The sequence below is a fragment of the Sminthopsis crassicaudata genome, chromosome 1, assembly GCF_048593235.1.
Source record: "Sminthopsis crassicaudata isolate SCR6 chromosome 1, ASM4859323v1, whole genome shotgun sequence".
Taxonomy (NCBI): domain Eukaryota; kingdom Metazoa; phylum Chordata; class Mammalia; order Dasyuromorphia; family Dasyuridae; genus Sminthopsis; species Sminthopsis crassicaudata.
The window spans coordinates 458,165,627-458,184,410 of NC_133617.1; the positions used below are offsets into that span (position 1 = coordinate 458,165,627).

The 18,784-nt window shown below is 34.3% G+C and overlaps 1 protein-coding gene across 22 annotated transcripts in view; it reads right to left on the reverse strand.

Moving 5' to 3' along the window:
• Nucleotides 1-18,784, reverse strand: part of LINGO2 (leucine rich repeat and Ig domain containing 2) — a 1,288,153-nt gene that overhangs the window by 582,608 nt on the left and 686,761 nt on the right. Inside the window, exon 5 of one of the 22 annotated variants that reach the window (XR_012484579.1) lies at nt 15,651-18,446. The exons of the other annotated variants lie outside the window; for them this stretch is intronic. The gene's annotated coding sequence lies outside the window, so the exon portion shown is untranslated. Of the gene's footprint in view, nt 1-15,650; nt 18,447-18,784 lie in introns of those variants that run through there. 22 annotated transcript variants of the gene reach the window in all.

Genomic DNA, 18,784 nt, shown 5'->3' on the forward strand with positions numbered 1-18,784 from the left:
AGGGTCAGTGTTAAAAAAAATTACCCATATACATGTTTTGTATATACAAAAGTTATAATAAAAACAATTTTAAACATAAAATTCGCTCAAATTGAAAACAACAAAAACTCAATAGGGGTAGAACAATCTATCTCACCTTGCAAGAAAATGGAAGGGGAATGGGAAATGAGAAAGGGGGAGGGTGATAAAAGATAGATCATATTGAGAGAGGGAATGGTCAGTAGCAAAACATTTTGGAGGACAGATGGTGATAGGAGAGAGAATAAATGGAGGAAATACAATTTTAAATTGTAATTTAAAAAATATTTTCAAAGCAAGTTTCTCTGACATCTCATTTGTCACACATAGAAGGTGCTGAATCAAATTTATAAAAAAAATAAGAACCATGCCTCAATTGATAAATGATAAAAAGGTGTGAGCTGTGCCCCAAGGGTTAGAAATTCACGCATATCCAAACAATTATATTAATAGACATGATATCCAAAGAGATTTGGAAAAAAATTAAAAAGGAAAATAAATTATATGGACAAAATATATTCATAGCAGCTCTCTTCTAAGAGTAAAAAAAATTGAAATTTGAGAGGATGCCCATCAATTGGGGATGGCTGTGTTTGTGATGGAATATTATCATTCTCTGGGAAACAAGAAACAGGATGCTCTCAAAACAACAACAACAACAACAACAATAAAAAGAAAACAAAAGAAACAAACAAAAATCTCTGGAAATACCTTCATGAACAAAGTGAAATGTATTATATACAAACTAATAGCAATGTTCTGGGATGACTAGGTGTAAATGAGTTTGCTATTCTCAGAAGTAAAATCAACCACAGCTACTCTGAAGAACTTATGATGAAAAATCATTTTCCTACCCAGAGAAGGAACTGATTGTGTATGAATTCAGATGGAAGTATTCTCTCTCCTTCTATTTTTCTTTCCAAATTGTTCTCTAGAATGCTTAAATCATTTCACAACTCCACCAACAATGTATTAGTGTCCCAGTTTTTCCAGTCCCCTCCAACATTCATCATTATCTTTTCCTGTCATCTTAGCCAATCTGAGAGGTGTATAGTGGTAACTCAGAGTTGTCTTAATTTACATTTCTCTGATCAATAGTGTTTTAGAGCACCTTTTTTCATATGAGTAGAAATAGCTTCAATTTTTCCATCTGGAAATTGCTCCTATCCCTTGACTATTTTACTGAAGAATGACTTGAATTTTTATAAATTTGAGTCAATTCTCTATATATTTTAGAAATAAGGCCATTATTAGAACCCTTTTATATTCAAAAAAATTCCCGTTTATTGCTTCATTTCAAATCCTTTATGCATTGGTTTTGTTTACACAAAAAAACTTTTTTTTAACTTAATGTAATCAAAATTAACTATTTTGTGTTCAATACTATACCCCAGTTCTTCTTTGGCCACCAGTTCGATCCTTCTCCACAAATCTGAGAGGTAAAATAATCTTTGATTTTCTAATTTGCTTATGATATCACTCTAAATCTAGATCATGAATCAATTTCAAACTTATCTTGGTATATGGTCCTAGCTGTGGTCCAATGCCTAGTTTCTGGCGTATTAATTTCCAATTTTTCCAGCAGTTTTTATCAGATAGTGAGTTATTATCCCTAAAGCTTTGTATTTGTCAAATAATAGATTACTATAGTCATTTACTGTCTTGTTCTGTGAATCTAACTGTCTTCTGTGTTTGCAGGTGTATGTGTGTATGTGTGTTCATGCATTTAACTGATTGACTTATTCTGTTCCTTAGCCAGTACCAAATGGTTTTGATGATCGCTGCTTTATAATATAGTTTTATGTCTGACCAGATAAACCATCTTAATTTGCATTTTTCATTAATTCCCTTAAAATTCTTGATCTGTTGTTCTTCCAAATGAATTTTGTTATTACTTTTTCTAGATCTGTAAAATTATTTCTTGGTTTTTACCTTCTGAATCCAATTCTTCCTTTGCAACAACAACAACAATAACAAAATTCAGTTCTACTGAATAAGTAGATTAATTTAGATAGTATTTTCATTTTTATTATATTTGCTCAATCTACCCATAAGCACTTGGTACTTTTCCAGTTGATTAAATATGACTTTATTTGTGCGGAAAGTGTTTTGCAGTTATGTTCATATAGTTCCTGAATGTGCCTTGGAAGATAGACTACCGAATGTTTTATATTATTGTCAGTTATTTTAAATGGAATTTCCCTTAGTATCTCTTGCTGTTGGACTTTGTTGGTAATATACAAATGTTGATGATTTACATGGATTTATTTTGTATCCTGCAACTTTGCTAAAGTTGTGAATTATTTCTAGTAGTTTTTTTATTTTTTTTATTCCCTAGTGTTCTCTAAAAATACCATCATATCATCTGCAAAGAATGATAATTTGGTTACCTCATTACCTACTCTAATTCTTTTAATCTCTTTTTCTTCTCTTGTTGCTAAAGCTAATATATCTAATACAATATTGAATAGTAAGAGTGATAGTGGGTAACCTTGCTTCACCCCTGATCTTATTGGGAATGGTTCTAGTTTGTCCCCATTACATATGATGCTTGTTGATGGTTTTAAATAGATGCTATTAACCATTTTAAGGAAAAGTTCATTTATTCCTATACTCTCAGATGTTTTTAATAAGAATTGGTTAACTTATTTTTTTCTTGAGGGTTTTTATTTTCTTTAAGGGAGATCTCTATTTCTTTCACAACTTGACCTTTATGGAAATGTTTTACATACCTTTACATGTGATTTCTTAATTGTGGATGGGAATAAGGGAGAGAACCTAAAACTCAAAAATCTTAAAAAATAAATGTAAAAAATGTTTTGAATGCAACTGGTGAAAATATTAAATAAATATTTTAGCAAAAGAAAATTTAACATATAAGAATCAATGTCAGAGATTAATTTTTAAAACTCTACCATGGTCAAATTGTTTTTTTTTTACGTGGAAATGCATGTCTTATGTTTACTATTGACATCAGCAATTGGGTAACTCAAAAGAAAGATTGGGACAGAGTTGAGTATGATCTGACTCTGAAAAGTAAAAGTACTTGGGAAAGTATAAAAAATACTAATTGTGATATACAAATGAATTGCAATGTAAGAATAGAGTCAGGGATACTAGAGAGGGGAGAAGAGCTCATAGTTCTGAAAACATACTAACATCAAGAGTATCTTAATTAAGGACCATTACATATATACCTTGAAAATCTATATATATCAAAATCTATAAAGAAATAGGGGGAGAGATGAGTTGAGCAAAGGGTGAGGAAAGAAGAAAAGGGAGGGTTCATTGGGTGGGGGGAGGTTAAGAAATAACAGGGCAAGTTAAGGAACATACATAAATTGAATATTATCAGGCATAGGAAAGAAGAAATATATGCAAACACTTCAACAATGATCAGGAGTAGAAGTTACTAGGAAAAAAAGTATGGCTAATAATCATTGATCTTAGACAAAGTCAGATTTAAAGATTCAATCAACAGAGAAGTCTACATTATGTATCAGTCATTGCTTTAGATGCATGTTTACTTATAGATAAATTCATAGATATATATGTGTGTGAGTATATATAAATATGTATGCATGTTGCTCTATATATTGTGGATATAGATATATGTGTATGTATGTGAATCTGTAGGCTGTTGTGAATGTATGTGCAGATATGTGCATGTGTATGTGTATGCTGTGGTTGCAGATGTATGTGTGTATGTGTGTTCGTGTGTGTATATGTATATCAATATCAATATAAATCAATATCAGTAGTTATGTGTTAGGATAACTAGGTGAGAACTGGGGTTGTCTGGATAGTGACAAGGTGAGAATTCGGGTTGGACAATTACAAGGTGAGAACTCAGGTTGACTTGATGGAAGGAGCAGGCCCATTGGCTGAAGTGGTTCTTCCCAGAAGCCCTTGCATTGTCCCACGCCCATTCTCTGGGAGGATAAAAAGCAACAGTGAGCCTGGAAAGTGAGTCTGCCTGGAGAAGGATAAGGGCTGGAGGAGATTCAGAGCCAGGATTCAAGGAGAAGACTCTGCATTGCATCAGGCTTGACGGGGCTCCCTGCAGGAAGGGAAGTCACTTCTCTGGACAAGAGTTAACAGCAACTGCCTGGAGACAACGGTTCGTTACAGGAAGAAGAATCTGTCGGAGAGATTTGAGTAGAAGACACAGCAGATCTCTTCCCAGAGAGTGATCCGGCAGCTTCTAGAGACGACAGCTTGCTACAATTGGCGCCCAACGTGGGGCAAGGACTTTTGCTTATCCTGACAAGAGGAGCTAGACTAGACCTTCGCAATTTGGCACCCGAACAGGGACAGACACGGTCCTGATTCCAGTGGAAAAGCCTCCCATCCAGATCTCAGTCTCTCTGACCCAGAACCGTGAGTAACGAGGAAACTTTGTTAAAGATTAAGTGAGCGTGATTGAAAATACTGACTCTGTAGGTAAAAAAAGGAGAAGATATGCACCTTTAGATTTGAATAAAATTAAGGATTTGAAAAAAGGTTGTACCCTTTATGGGGCTACATCAGCTTATGTCAAAATGTTACTAGATGGTTTGTCTTATGAAGTCCTAACCCCGAATGATTGGAAATCCATAGCAAGGACATGTCTGGAACCTGGAGAAAATTTACTATGGCTTGCGGAATTTCATGAATTATGTAAAATTCAAGTCAGATGCAATTTGGAAATAGGAGTTAACACACAATTCACTTTTGAGCACTTAGCTGGTGAGGGTCAGTATGGAGAGAATTCGGAACAGATTAATTATACCATGACAATATATGAACAAATTGCTAAGGCTGCAATAAAAGCTTGGGGTGTCCTCCCTGGACAGAAAAATCGTGGAGAGGCTTTCACTAAAATACAGCAAGGTCCCAATGAACCTTTTGCAGATTTTGTGGGACGTTTGCAAACTGCTGTCAAAAGAACTATTGGAGAAAATGCAGCTACAGAAATAATGACCAGACATATGGCTAAGGAAAATGCCAATGAGATTTGCAAAAGAATTATATGGGGATTAGACAAAGATGCTCCTTTAGAGGAGATCATAAGACGTTGTGCTACAGTGGGAACAAATGCTTTTTACATCCGGACAATGATGAACGTGGAAAGACAGGGTCCCTCCTGGCAAGGGATTTCTAGAGAAACTCGGCGATGTTTTCAATGTGGAAAAATTGGACATCTAAGAGCTCAGTGTAGATATGGAGATACAGTGAGAAGACAGGGTGAAAGAAGACCTAAAACCCCATGTCCAAAATGCAACAGAGGACTCCATTGGGCATCAGAGTGTAGAATAATTCAGGGAAATAGGATGAGGGGCCCAGGTCCAGGGCCCCAGGCAAAAAAGACTTGGGGCATGATGGCAGCTGATGTTATACCCAAAGAACCTTTAGAAGGCCAGGACTCTGATTTAATCAACCAGCAGAAAAGCAATCACATGGCAGAAAGGGATTACCCAATCAGTCAACCAAAAGGCAATCAGATTGCAAAAATGGATTACACTTGGGGAGAATACAGGCCTTTTAAACCAACAGGGCTGTGTCCAGTGCAAACAATTCCAATGTAATTGCCAGATGATGAGAAGAGATTTAAAAAGTGGTAAATAGAAGGAAATTAGATAGGTTGGCTGCCTGGGAGAGAGGGTTTGCTTGTATTTTAACAGACAGAAGAAAACAGATGAAGAAGGAAATAGATGGGTGGCAACAAGCACCTGGAGAGAGACAGAAAAAGAGAAAGACCTCAAAATAAAGGAGAAGATCTAAGAAACATCCTACACCGAAAGAGCATGGCTAATAAAAAGACTGTTAAAGAACTTTAAAACCAGCAGGAATCATTGGACTTCCTCACACAAGATGAGACTAATGGACAATGGACTTATGGACATTTATAAATTTTCAATTAATGATTATTTGATTATGTTATTTGTCATATACTTCTAACATGTATTATGTTACTATGTTACTATGTGCTTATGTAATTTATGTAACTATGTGTAATACTTCCCATATTGATGGATTTATGTTTCAAGATCATGACTGTCCTATGTTCTAAATCAAAAGAAAGGGGGAGATGTTAGGATTACTAGGTGAGAACTGGGGTTGTATGGATAGTGACAAGGTGAGAATTCGGGTTGGACAATTACAAGGTGAGAACTCAGGTTGACTTGATGGAAGGAGCAGGCCCATTGGCTGAAGTGGTTCTTCCCAGAAGCCCTTGCATTGTCCCACGCCCATTCTCTGGGAGGATAAAAAGCAACAGTGGGCCTGGAAAGTGAGTCTGCCTGGAGAAGGATAAGGGCTGGAGGAGATTCAGAGCCAGGATTCAAGGAGAAGACTCTGCATTGCATCAGGCTTGATGGGGCTCCCTGCAGGAAGGGAAGTCACTTCTCTGGACAAGAGTTAACAGCAACTGCCTGGAGACAACGGTTCGTTACAGGAAGAAGAATCTGTCGGAGAGATTTGAGTAGAAGACACAGCAGATCTCTTCCCAGAGAGTGATCCGGCAGCTTCTAGAGACGACAGCTCGCTACAGTTATGGTTTAATTATAGCCTACTTGGAGAAGGTAAAGGGGATCAAAAAGGGAGAAAGAATAAAGAAAAAAAGTGTACAGCAGAGAACAAAAGAACAACTTACAAGGAAGCAAAGGAAAAATTAACATTCTTGAATATAATTTTCTTTTACAATTGTATATCCTTTCTTATACTGGGAATTTATTGTTATACATTTTGAATCCTCTCTGATGTTCTGCTGGACACATGACAAGGTTCTGTTTTCTTTTGGTTTATTTTCCTTTTTTGTCTTCCTTTTTTATTTTTTTAAATAAACAGAAAATTTAAAAAAATAAAAATAAACAAAAAATATTGAGCAAAATAGTTAGAGTCAATAAATATAAACCATTCACATTTTTAATAATAGCTTTTTATTTACAACATATATGCATGAGTAATTTTTTTAGCATTGACAACTGCAAAACCTTTTGTTCCAATTTTTCCCCTCCTTCCCCCCAACCCCTCACTCAGATGGCAGATAGACCAATACATGTTAAATAAGTATATGTTAAATACAATATATGTGTATATGTCCATACAGTTATTTTACTGCACAAGGAGAATTGGACTTTGAAATAATGTACAATTAATTTTAAAGGAAATCAAAAATGCAGGTGGACAAAAATAGAGGGATTGGAAATTCTGTATAGTGATTCACACTCATTTCCCAGAGTTCTTTTACTGGGTGTAGCTAGTTCAATTCATTACTATTCTATTGGAACTGATTTGGTTCATCTCAATTTTTGAAGAGTGTCTCGTTCATCAGAATTGATCATCATATAGTATTGTTGTTGAAGTGTAGAATGATCTCCTGGTCCTTCTCATTTCACTCAGCATCAGTTCATGTAAGTCTCTCCAGTCCTTTCTGAAATCTTCCTGCTGGTCATTTCTTACAGAATAATAATATTCCATAACATTCATATACCACAATTTATTCAGTCATTCTCCAATTGAGGGGCATCCACTCAGTTTCCAGTTTCTGGCCACTACAAAGAGGGCTGCCACAAACATTCTTGCACATACAGGTCCCTTTCCCTTCTTTAAGATCTCTTTGGGATATAAGCCCAGTAGTAATACTGCTAGATCAAAGGGTATTCACAGTTATATAACTTTGTGAGCATAGTTCCAAATCGCTCCTCAGAATGGCTGGTTGTATTCACAATTCCACCAATAATGTATCAGTATCTCAGTTTTCCCACATCCCCTCCAACATTCCACATTATCTTTCCCTGTCATTCTAGCCAATCTGACAGATATGTAGTGGTATCTCAGAGTTGTCTTAATTTGCATTTCTCTGATTAATAATGACTTGGAGCATCTTTTCATATGGCTAGAAATAGTTTCACTTTCTTTGACTGAGAATTGTCTTAAACAATCCACATTTTGTCCTTTAAAGAAACTTAACTGAAGAAAATGTTTCTGTTTTTATTTTTTTCCTACACAGCAATGTATTTCTGTGAAAGAGTGAATCTGTTTAAATGAATAATAAGCAGGAGGAAAGACACAATGATGATTTTTTAAAAAACGAGTCAGATATTTCATACTATTGGCTTCAAATGCATATTAAATAATATACATCTTACATTTTGATGTTTTCTCAATATGAATTCACATTACATATTAAAATTTTATTATTTCTAATAATAACAAATTTAAGTGAATTAGCAGTTGCACACATAACAGGATATATGAGATGATTTCATAGTCTTAGAAAAAAAATAATAGTACATTGTAATAATATGTAGTAAAATGTCTGATTATGTCACCCTCATTTTCAGCAGACTCTGGTGAATATTTCCTGCCTCAAATATAAAATTATATGCTTGATTTGTACAGCTCTTCATAACCAGACTTCTATCTAAAGTTTCAGTCTTCTTATATCTTACTACCATCCAAATATTCTGTGATCTTGTCACATGGTGGCAGTGTTATCTGCATACACTATCTCCCATAATAATAAGAGCTAGTATTTATGTAATACTTATATGCTAGAAGCTGTCCTGAACACTGTTCAGATATTATTTTATTTGATCCTCACAACAACCTTGCAAGGTAGATGACATTATTACATCCATTTTTACAGGTGAAGAAATCAGCTTCCTTCAACTCAAAGTATAAAAGTATAAGCTCAATCATTTGAATGAAGCCTTTCAAAATCCTTTTTAATGGTAGTAACTTTTTAGACTATCTCTAGTGATAAATTAATATAATATAATACAATATAATCCAATGTAATATAACAATATTATTGATTATGATATTACATAATTTAAATCTTGTCTCTACATAATTGCTTTCATGTTGTCTCCACAAGTAAATTATGAGTTTCCTGAGGACAGATAGTGTTTTTGCCTTTCCTTATATTCTTAGTATCTAGCATAGTTTCTAGCATGTAGTAGGTACTTAGTAAATGCTTCTTGACTTGAACTGAATTTCTGACAGTTTTCACCAAACTCATCAACAAGTTGGGGATTCTAGTGTAAGTCCTATTCATTTATGATTTCCAAATATGTATATTCCCTTCCTCTAGATAGAATACCCTCTAACTAGGATTCACCAGGTATTGGGGGCAGTACAATTTAGATTAAAGTCCACTGTACTTCAGTAAATGATTTTGAGTCCATACTCTGTTACAAGAATCTATGTGATCCTGAGCATAATTTCTATGGGCTTCAGTTTCCTTACCTGACAAATGAGGTTGAATAATTTGACTTTTAGGTATGATGATTATGCAAATTCACAATGATTAAATACTTACACACATTCGCAAAGTTTTCACAAGCTATAAAGATTCTTGAGTTTTAACTCTGACTTTTTTGAATAGACATAAAATAAAAAATAAATGTAGTTTTGAACACTGAGCTATTTAGATAGTCAAAGACAGCACATAAATTAATTATATCATGAAATCATATACCTACAAAATATATGAAAAGTGATGAAACAGTCACAGAATTTATTATTGCCAAAGAAAATTGAGAAAAGCTTTGGCCTGAGGTGGTAAAGTGTCATAAAGCATGGAGCATGGTCACAAAGTTAAGTAGAAGCAAAACTGAAACAAGAAAATACAAATCCCAAATCAGCCCTTCTAGTCAATGAGTTAAAAATGTTTTATTTTAAATGCTTTTTAGAAGAGATCCCCTATCTTTTATTTATTTACTTTTAACCATTTTCTCTCAAAGAAATTTGTTGGTAAATATCTCCTATGTGCAAAAGTTTGATATTGTATTTAAATATATGTGCCCTAAACAAGTAATAAAAAAGGTGAAAAATAAGTAAGCTGAAAAATCAAATTGGGACCAAATTTTGAGGAGCCACGCAAAATAATGTGCTTTTTAATATTGTCTTAAGGTTTCAAAATGCTTTTCCCATTATTCTTTGAACTATTGCCACATACATTTTACAGATTAGGAAACTCAGCCCCAGATAAAGAAAAGAAGATTGCATTCTTCCCCTTAGATGAAGCACTTATCTACTAAGCATTTATTTAGAACACACTATTTTCTAGGCATTGGCTATACGAAGAAAAATAAAACATCCTCTTCCTTCAATGAACTTATATGCTGTTAGATACCCATAATTACTACAATGAGGAAATAACAAATTGATTTGAAAAGAAGAATGACATTATAAGAGCCTTGTTTTAATAAGGCTAATCTATCCCTAATAGAACTCAATGATAAGAGGGACAGATTTACAAGGATATTCATACTCCCAATATTTAGTACCTCAAACACAGGAAATGCTTAACAAAGGCATCAAGTTGAATCAAACCATCTATACTGTTGCCTGATCAATGAAAAGAAAATGCAAAAGACAGTGAAATTAGATATAGAGAAAATTACCTTAACAATTTGGTCAGACACTATAGGTGGGAAGGGTATTGTACTGGAAGAAGAGGAAAATGGAATTAAAATGGGATAAATTATATCTCGTGAAGAAGGGAAAAAAAAAGACCTATTATTACAATTAAGAGAAAGAAGGGAGGGCTATGAACATTGTGTGAAACTTACTGTCATCAGATTTGGCTCAAGAGAGAATATAAGACATACTAAGCTTCATAGAAAAACTTGTCTCACCCTATAGGAAAGTAGGAAGGGAAAGGTATAGGAAAGGGGGAGAAATTGTAAAAGGGAAGGGCTGTTTGAAGTAGATGGTAGTCAGAAGCAAAATACTGGGGAGGAGAGAAATAGGAAAAAGAAAGATAAAAGTATAACTTGGGAAAAATAAGATGACAGGAAATAGTTATTTTAACTGTGAACGTGAATGAGTTGAACTCTTCCATAAAATGAAAAGCAGATAGCAGACTTGACTAAAAGCCAGAATCCTACAATATATTGTTTATAACAAACACAGTTAAAACAGAATGATACATACAGATAAAGGTAAATGGCTGGAGCAGAATCTGTTATTCTTCAGGTTAAGTAAAAGCAAAGGCAAGGTGGTGATCCTGATCTTAGATCAAGCAAAAGCAAAAAAAAAAAAAAAAAAAAAAAAAAAAAAATAGATCTAATTAAAAGGGACAAGGAAAGAAACTACATTTTGCTAAAAGTTACCATAAATAAAGAAGTACTATTAACATTAAACATATATGCACCAAGTGGTATACTATCTAAATTCCTAATGGAGAAGTTAAGAGAGCTGCAAGAAGAATTAGACAGCATACTAGTGGGGGAATCTCAATCTTGTTCTCTCAGAATTAGATAAATTGAACCACAAAATAAATAAGAAAGAAGTTAAGGAAGTTATTTATTATTTTAGCTTTTTATTTACAAACATATGCATGGGTAATTTGTCGACACTAACCCTTGAAAAGCCTTCAATTCCAACTTTTCCCCTCCTTCCCTGCAACCTTTTCCCTAGGTGGCAGGTAGTCCAATACATGTTAAGTATGTTAAAATATGTTAAAGTATACGTTTTATATATATATATATATATATATATATATATATATATATATCAGAAGAAAAACCGAATCTGAAAAGGAAGAAAAGAACCTGAAAAGGAAAAAAAATGTGTAAGCAAACAATAACAGAAAGAACACTCATTTCCCATTGTTCTCTCTCTGTGTGTAGCTGATTCTCTTCTTTATTGAATAATAGGAACTAGTTGAAAGAGAGCCACATCCATCAGAGCTGATCATCCTGTAATCTTGTTGTTGCCATGTATAATGATGTCTTGGTCCTGCTAATTTCACGTAGCATTAATTCATCTAATTCTCTCCAGGTCGCTCTGAAATTATCCTCTTGGTCATTTCTTACAGAATACTAATAGTCCATAACATTCATATACCATAATTTATTCAGCCATTCTCCATCCATCCAATTTTCAATTTCTAGCCAATACAAAAAAGGCTGCCACAAACATTTTTGTACATTTGGGTCCCTTTCTCTTCTTTAAGATCTCTTTAGGATATAAGCCCACTAGTAACACTGATGGATCAAATGGTATGCACAGTTTTAAAGCTTTTTGAGCTTAGTTCCAAATTGCTTTCAAGAATGGTTGGATTGTTCATAATTCCACCAACAATGTATCACTGTCCCAGTTTTCCCAGATCCCCTCCAACATTCATTACTATCTTTTCCTGTCATCTTAGCCAATATGAGAGGTGTATCTCAGAGTTGTCTTAATTTGCATTTCTCTGATCATTAATGATTTGAAGCACCCCTTCATATGACTAGAGATAGTTTCAGATTTTTTTTCATTTGAAAATTGTCTGTTCATAACATTTGACCATTTATCCATTGGAGAACAGCTTGATTTCTTATAAATTTGAATTAATTCTCTATATATTTTTGAAATGAGGGCTTTATCAGAACCTTTGAATGTAAAAATGTTTTCCCAATTTATTGCTTCCCTTCTAATCTTTTCTGCATTAGTTTTGTTTTTGCAAAACCTTTTTAAATTAATATAATCAAAATTTTCTATTTGGGATCAATAATGATCTCTAGTTCTTCTTTGATCACAAATTCCTTCCTCTTCCACAAGTCTGAGAGGTAAAACTATGCTATGTTCTTCTAACTTTTTTTATAATCTCATTCTTTATGTCTAGATCATGAACACATTTTGACTTTATCTTGGTGTATGGTGTTAACTGTGGCTCAATGCCAATTTCTGCCATGCTAGTTTCTAATTTTCCTAGCCATTTTTGTCAAATAGTGAATTCTTATCCCAAAACCTGGGATCTTTGGATTTGTCAACTATGAGATTGCTCTAGTTATTGACTATTTTGTCCTGTGAACCTAACTGTTCCACTGATAAACCAGTGTATTTCTTAGTAGTACCAAATGGTTTTGATGACTCTGCTTTATAATATACTTTTAAATCTGATACAGCTAGGCCACATTCATTTTTTTCCATTAGTTCCTTTGAAATTCTTAATCATTTTTTCCAGATTAATTTTATTGTTATTTTTTAGGTCAGTAAGATAGCTTCTTGGGAGTTTGATTGTTATAGCACTAAATAAATATATTAGTTTAGGTAGTATTGTCATCTTTATGATATTCATTCAGCTTATCCAAAAGCACTTAATATTTTCCCAATATTTAGATCTGACTATATTTGTGTGGAAAGTTTCTTGTAGTTTTGCTCAAACAGTTCCTGACTTTCCCTTGGTAGATAAATTCCCAGATATTTTATACGATCGACAGTTATTTTAAATAGAATTTCTATTTGTTAGTGGATTTTGTTAGTGATGTATAAAAATGCTGATGATTTATGTGGATTTATTTTGTATCCTGCAACTTTGCTAAAGTTGTAATAGCTTTTTAGTAGATTCTCTGGGATTCTGTAAGTATACCATCACATCATCTTCAAAGAGTGATAATTTGGGTTCCTCATTACCTTTAATTAATTCCTTTAATTTCTTTTTCATCTCTTATTGCCAAAGCTATCATTTCTAGTACAATACTGACTACTAATGGTGATAGTGGGCAACTTTGTTTCACTCTTGCTCTTATTGGGAATGGTTCCAGTTTATCCCTATTACATATGATGCTTACTGAGGTTTTTAATAGATGTTAGTGACTATTTTAAGAAAAAGTCCATTTTTTCCTATGGACTTTCTATCCAACAATGGGTGTTGGATTATATCAAATGCTTTTTCTGCATCTATTGAGATTATCATATGGTTTTTGTTAATTTAGTTATTGTTATAGTCAATTATGCTAATAGTTTTTCTAATGTTGAACCAGCCCTGCATTCCTGGTATCAGATGGCTCCCCTATTGCAACTTATGGGCGCCCAAAGTGGGGCATAAGAAGCATAAGAATTACAAAAAGAACTAGCAGTGTTCCAGAGCTGTTTGTGAGTAGGAACCTTCTCACATTTCCTTTGGTATCCCATAGAGAAGGAAAGAACAAAGTGCCCCAATAAGACTTTTTTTGTTGGGGTAATTAAATGGGCCAATACATCAAAAGGTTGAGCCAGGAGACTGATGCGAGATTTAAATGCCTTTTCTGACTATAGTTCTCTTCTCTATTTGAAAAGTTGCCTCCATAATATCTCACAGGATTAGCACCTGCTACAACCATCCAGAAGTGATAATGCTACTTGCATTCTTCAGTGTGTGGACCATGCTATGGAAGGGAAATAACAGAAAAAACAAAAACAAAAACAAACAAACAAACAAAACCAACAAATTCTTATGGGGCAGGTCAATTCTCTGAGAGCCTCCACAGCTGACACAGGTGTTGTGGATTTCAAATGAAATAAATTAGAGGCAGAGGGAAGAGGACAGTGGCAAAACAATGCAATGGCCTCTCAATCAGAGAGGTCAGAGAACAGCAATTGCCTCTAATTCTCCTTGTATTATGCTCTCACATGAAGAGATCCATTCTGCAGGTCTGGGTTGGATCTCCACCAGCCATTGTCAGGTGGCTCCCATATTACAATTGAAACTAAATCATCTCATTCTAAAGAATGAATTGGTGAAACACAAAATCATAGACACAATTAATGTGAATATGATCATTTCTCCAGACTCCATTTTTATTTAAATCTCAAAAAAATCTATATCCCAGATAACAACAATTACATTTGAATATAAAAACAAAAAATAAAGAAACAGAATCCCAATGAAGTTAAGCATGTATGGACTGTCAGGAAAGAATTCTAAAGTGAAGAATGTTCATTCAAAATACTTCCCTCACAAACCTTTAAATTTTCAACAGGTATACCCACACTGAGTTGTAATGTTGTGGTTAGTATTTATATTGACATTCACTCCCACAAAAGCATTTTTTTCTTGTAAAACATAATCACTTACATTTCTCTCCTTAAAACAATTGCAGATACTTATTTTACACATGGAAAGATAGAGGCAGCTGATGAAAACATTCTGTCTTCTGTCTGAGGAAGTCCCTATGTTAGGGTCTTCCAAGGATATAGAGGCTTTGTTCAAAATAGTATCTCCTATTTTAAATAAAAGGTACCAGATAATGTTTTGGTCCAACTAAAAAAAGAGAAGTATATAATGAGAAAAAATGTAACAGAAACTTGTAAGAATCTCTACATCAGGCTTAAAGGAAAGAATGAAAAATATCTGTAGGCAACACTCCACTCCTGAAACCACTCAGGGAAAAGACTCAATGGACCCTAAATCTGCTCACACAAAAAGATGGTGAGGCAGATTCCAGTCATTATAATGTACGAAGTAGAACAGAGACAAAGAAATCATAAAATGAGTGATGGTTGGATGTTAGGTTCTTACTAAGTGCTAATGAGATAATGAGATATTAGGTTCTTACTAAATGCTAAGTTGGTACTTAACAATTGTCTACTTCCGGCCTTTATTGGGAGTTTTACTTGTGAACTCCTGGGGAGGAGCTTGCATGCTTAGGAGGAGCAAGTTCATTGGTTGAAGTAATTTTTTCCCAGAAGCCCTTGTGTTATCCCACGCCCATTCTCTGGAAGGATAAAAGAGGGTGGCACTTGAGAGATAGAGTTGTTAAGTACCGACTTAGCACTTAGTAAGAACCTAATATCTCATTATCTCATTAGCACTTAGTAAGAACCTAACAGTTGGATATGAAGAAGGAAAAAAAAAAAAAAAAAAAAAAAAAAAGAAAATATCAAGAGGGAAAAACATCAAAGAACATAAGTAAATAAATCAGCAGAGAGAATCATAAAAGAAAGAAAGATGAGTGCCAAATTCCCAGAGACTGCAAAGACTGCAAAGCTCTCTTAATAAATATTATAAAATAAAAGCAAGTGAATCTATCTCTAATGAAATACAAAATTCTGTGGATTCACAAGACAGTATGGAACAAAAGAAATTATAAAGGATTTTGAGGTTGCAATCCACCAAACCTCAAGTATTTTTCTTCTCTTTATGTTTATGTTTATTTATTTAGTTAGTTATTTTTAGGACAATTGATATCTCACCATTCATGCTTCTCCTATCTTGTGCTTGTGTTGCTGATTCTTTTTTATCTTAGTATAAGATGCAGAGACATAATTAATTTGAAAAAGTTCTTGGAAATGAACTACACAAACAGCATAATTTAAATATGTAATGTGATATCTTCCCCCAAAACAAAACAAAAAAAATCAAAACAAAGCATAACTAACTTGAGCTTAAGCTGGAATTAGAGCATTGTGGTATTTACAAAGGAAGTAATGTAATAATCAGACTATATTCTTGTTTAATTAAATCTTTTTGTTTTCAAAACATATGTATAAACAGTTTTCAACATTCAAAGAATCAGAACGAATGTTTTCAGCTTTGTATCTATGATACTATGAATAAGCAACATAAGAATATTTTGAATGTGTACTTGGTACTCAATAATCCAAAGTGGAAAACTCCCTAGTGTGACCTCATCTTTCTCAAAAAGAAAAGAGCATAATTTCATTATGACCAGATTTCAAAATGTATCTAGTTCCAGCTACTACCTAATAATATGGTTCCAGCAAATAATATAACCAATTGACAATATATTATCAAATTATGCATGCCCTGAGAGTCTTAAAAAAACTATAATAACCAAGTCCTTTGAAGGCAGAAATCACAATGAACCATCAAGTGAACCACAGAAGGAAAAGTCTGAAAAATGATATTATTATCTAATTTTCCATATCAGTCAGAATCTTAGACAAATTGTCATTGTCATATTCTCTTCCAGTTCATTTTCCTTTCTGATGAATATATACCATCATTCATTATAAATGGTAAAACAATAAAGTTTAGAGTCACTGAAAGTCACTCTTCATTTCAAAATCAGACAGCCACTCTCTGGGCAGGAAACTCAGTTTTGTCACAGTTCAGTTGTGCTTATCATATAACTAGAATATTTTGTGGAAAATATTGACATGACACAAAAATTGAAACAATAAATTTTATGATGGTATCAAATGTGGACTCTCATAGGGATTGAGTAAAAGTATTGAATTGATTGGAGGAAATTCCAGTGTTCGGGTCTGGTTGCGGAGCAGGAATACTCTTGTGAAGACTTTCCATTTATCTAAAGACATCTATATTTCAAAAATACATCTTAGTTCAGTTTCAAATAAATGATATATTTCCCAAAATGTGTTCATGAAGCACAGAATTCTTTATCAAAATTCTTAGCTGAACTGAATAAAAACCACAGTATTCTAAGATCAACTCTGTAGTGTCCTTGTTTGTTTTTCTGGCAGTCTCTGGGCCAGCCTTCATTTCAGTAGAGTAATCACTACAAGAATAGCCAGGTGTTGAAGTCCAAATTCTTTATTATCTCCTGCACAATCTAATTTCCTTGCCAGGAACCTGGGCTAGCTTTCTTAAAGGTCTTCCAGAGTCTTGGTTTAAATGGAGAAGCTAAGGAGGCAAGCCCTGCCACCACAGTGGTATGAAATGGGATGAATAAATCTCTCTGAGTCTGAAGGCATGTGCTTCAGTCTCCAGCCACCACAAGGGTGGAGGATGAAATGAATCTGCTCTGGGTCCCTTACAAGTCTGTGTCTGGCTCTTCTGAGTCTCTCTCCCTGAGCTCTTCTGAGACTGTCTCTGGCTCTGACTCTGGCTGAGTTTGTCTCAGCTTTATATGCCCTATTTTTATATAAACCCATCATTATATCACCAGGAAACCATTCATTTGTTGTAAGATTAAGTCAATCATATTGAACTTAGAGAACTATTAATCACCATGCTAAACTAGATAACCATTGTCTTATCAATTCCACTGACTTAATACCTTGTAAGAATTCTTGTTTTAAGTACAGAGTTCTGGCCCATAACATCTCCCACTTTCTTTTGTTTTAGAACATAGGTGGTCATGCCCTCCCTGACTTCTCAGGGAGGTAAGAACCCCAAAAAGATAGTGATCACACTTTCCCTGATTCCTCAAAAAAGGGATGAAAAACACCAACAAAGAGGTGATCATGTCCTCCCTGATGTCTCAGGAAGGGAGATGAAAATACCAAAGAAAATGGGGAATCAAACCAGATTAGTGGGGTCCTGAAGGGTCTCATTTGAAACAGGTATATATAAATCCATCAACATGGAAGGTATTACATAACAAACACCATGAATCAACATGTCCATATACGTGTCCATAAGTCCTAGAAGTAGTCCAAAACCAATTTATTGTCCATTATTTCATGTGTCTGCAAATCCAATGATTCCTGCAAATTTGGAAGTCCTGTATCAGTCTTATTATGTCTCAGGGAATCCAAATAATTCCTCCTGGTTTTGAAGTTCTGCAATAGTCGTATCATCAATTTTTCATCTCAGGGAATCGAATGATTCCTTCAGGTTTGGAAGTTCTGTAACAGTCTCATTATCAGCCATGCTCTTTCAGTGTCAGATGTTTCTTGCGTCTTCTCTTTTGTTTCTAGGTTTTTCTCTTTTTCTGTCTGTCTCAAGGTACTTGTTGGCACCCATCTGATTCCTCTTCCATCTGTAGAGATACAAACAAACCCTCTCCCTTAAGCAGTTAACCTATCTGGTCTCTTCCATTAATCACTTTATGAATCTCTCCACATCGCCTGGTGATTATCTAAAGATAGTGGAGCTGCTTTCACTGAACACTGCCCTTCTGGTGGGTTATAAAACATGTCTGCTGGAGACAGTGCATTTTTATCTAAAAGTAAAAAATTAATGGTATAGAAAACTAAATTTAGAAGTTCTTCAGGTTTACCTGTGGCTCCCCCTTTCTTTTGTTTTTGGAGAAGCATCTTGATGTCTTTGTTTCTCCTCTCTACTATTCCCTGACCTTGAGTATTAAAAGGCATGCCA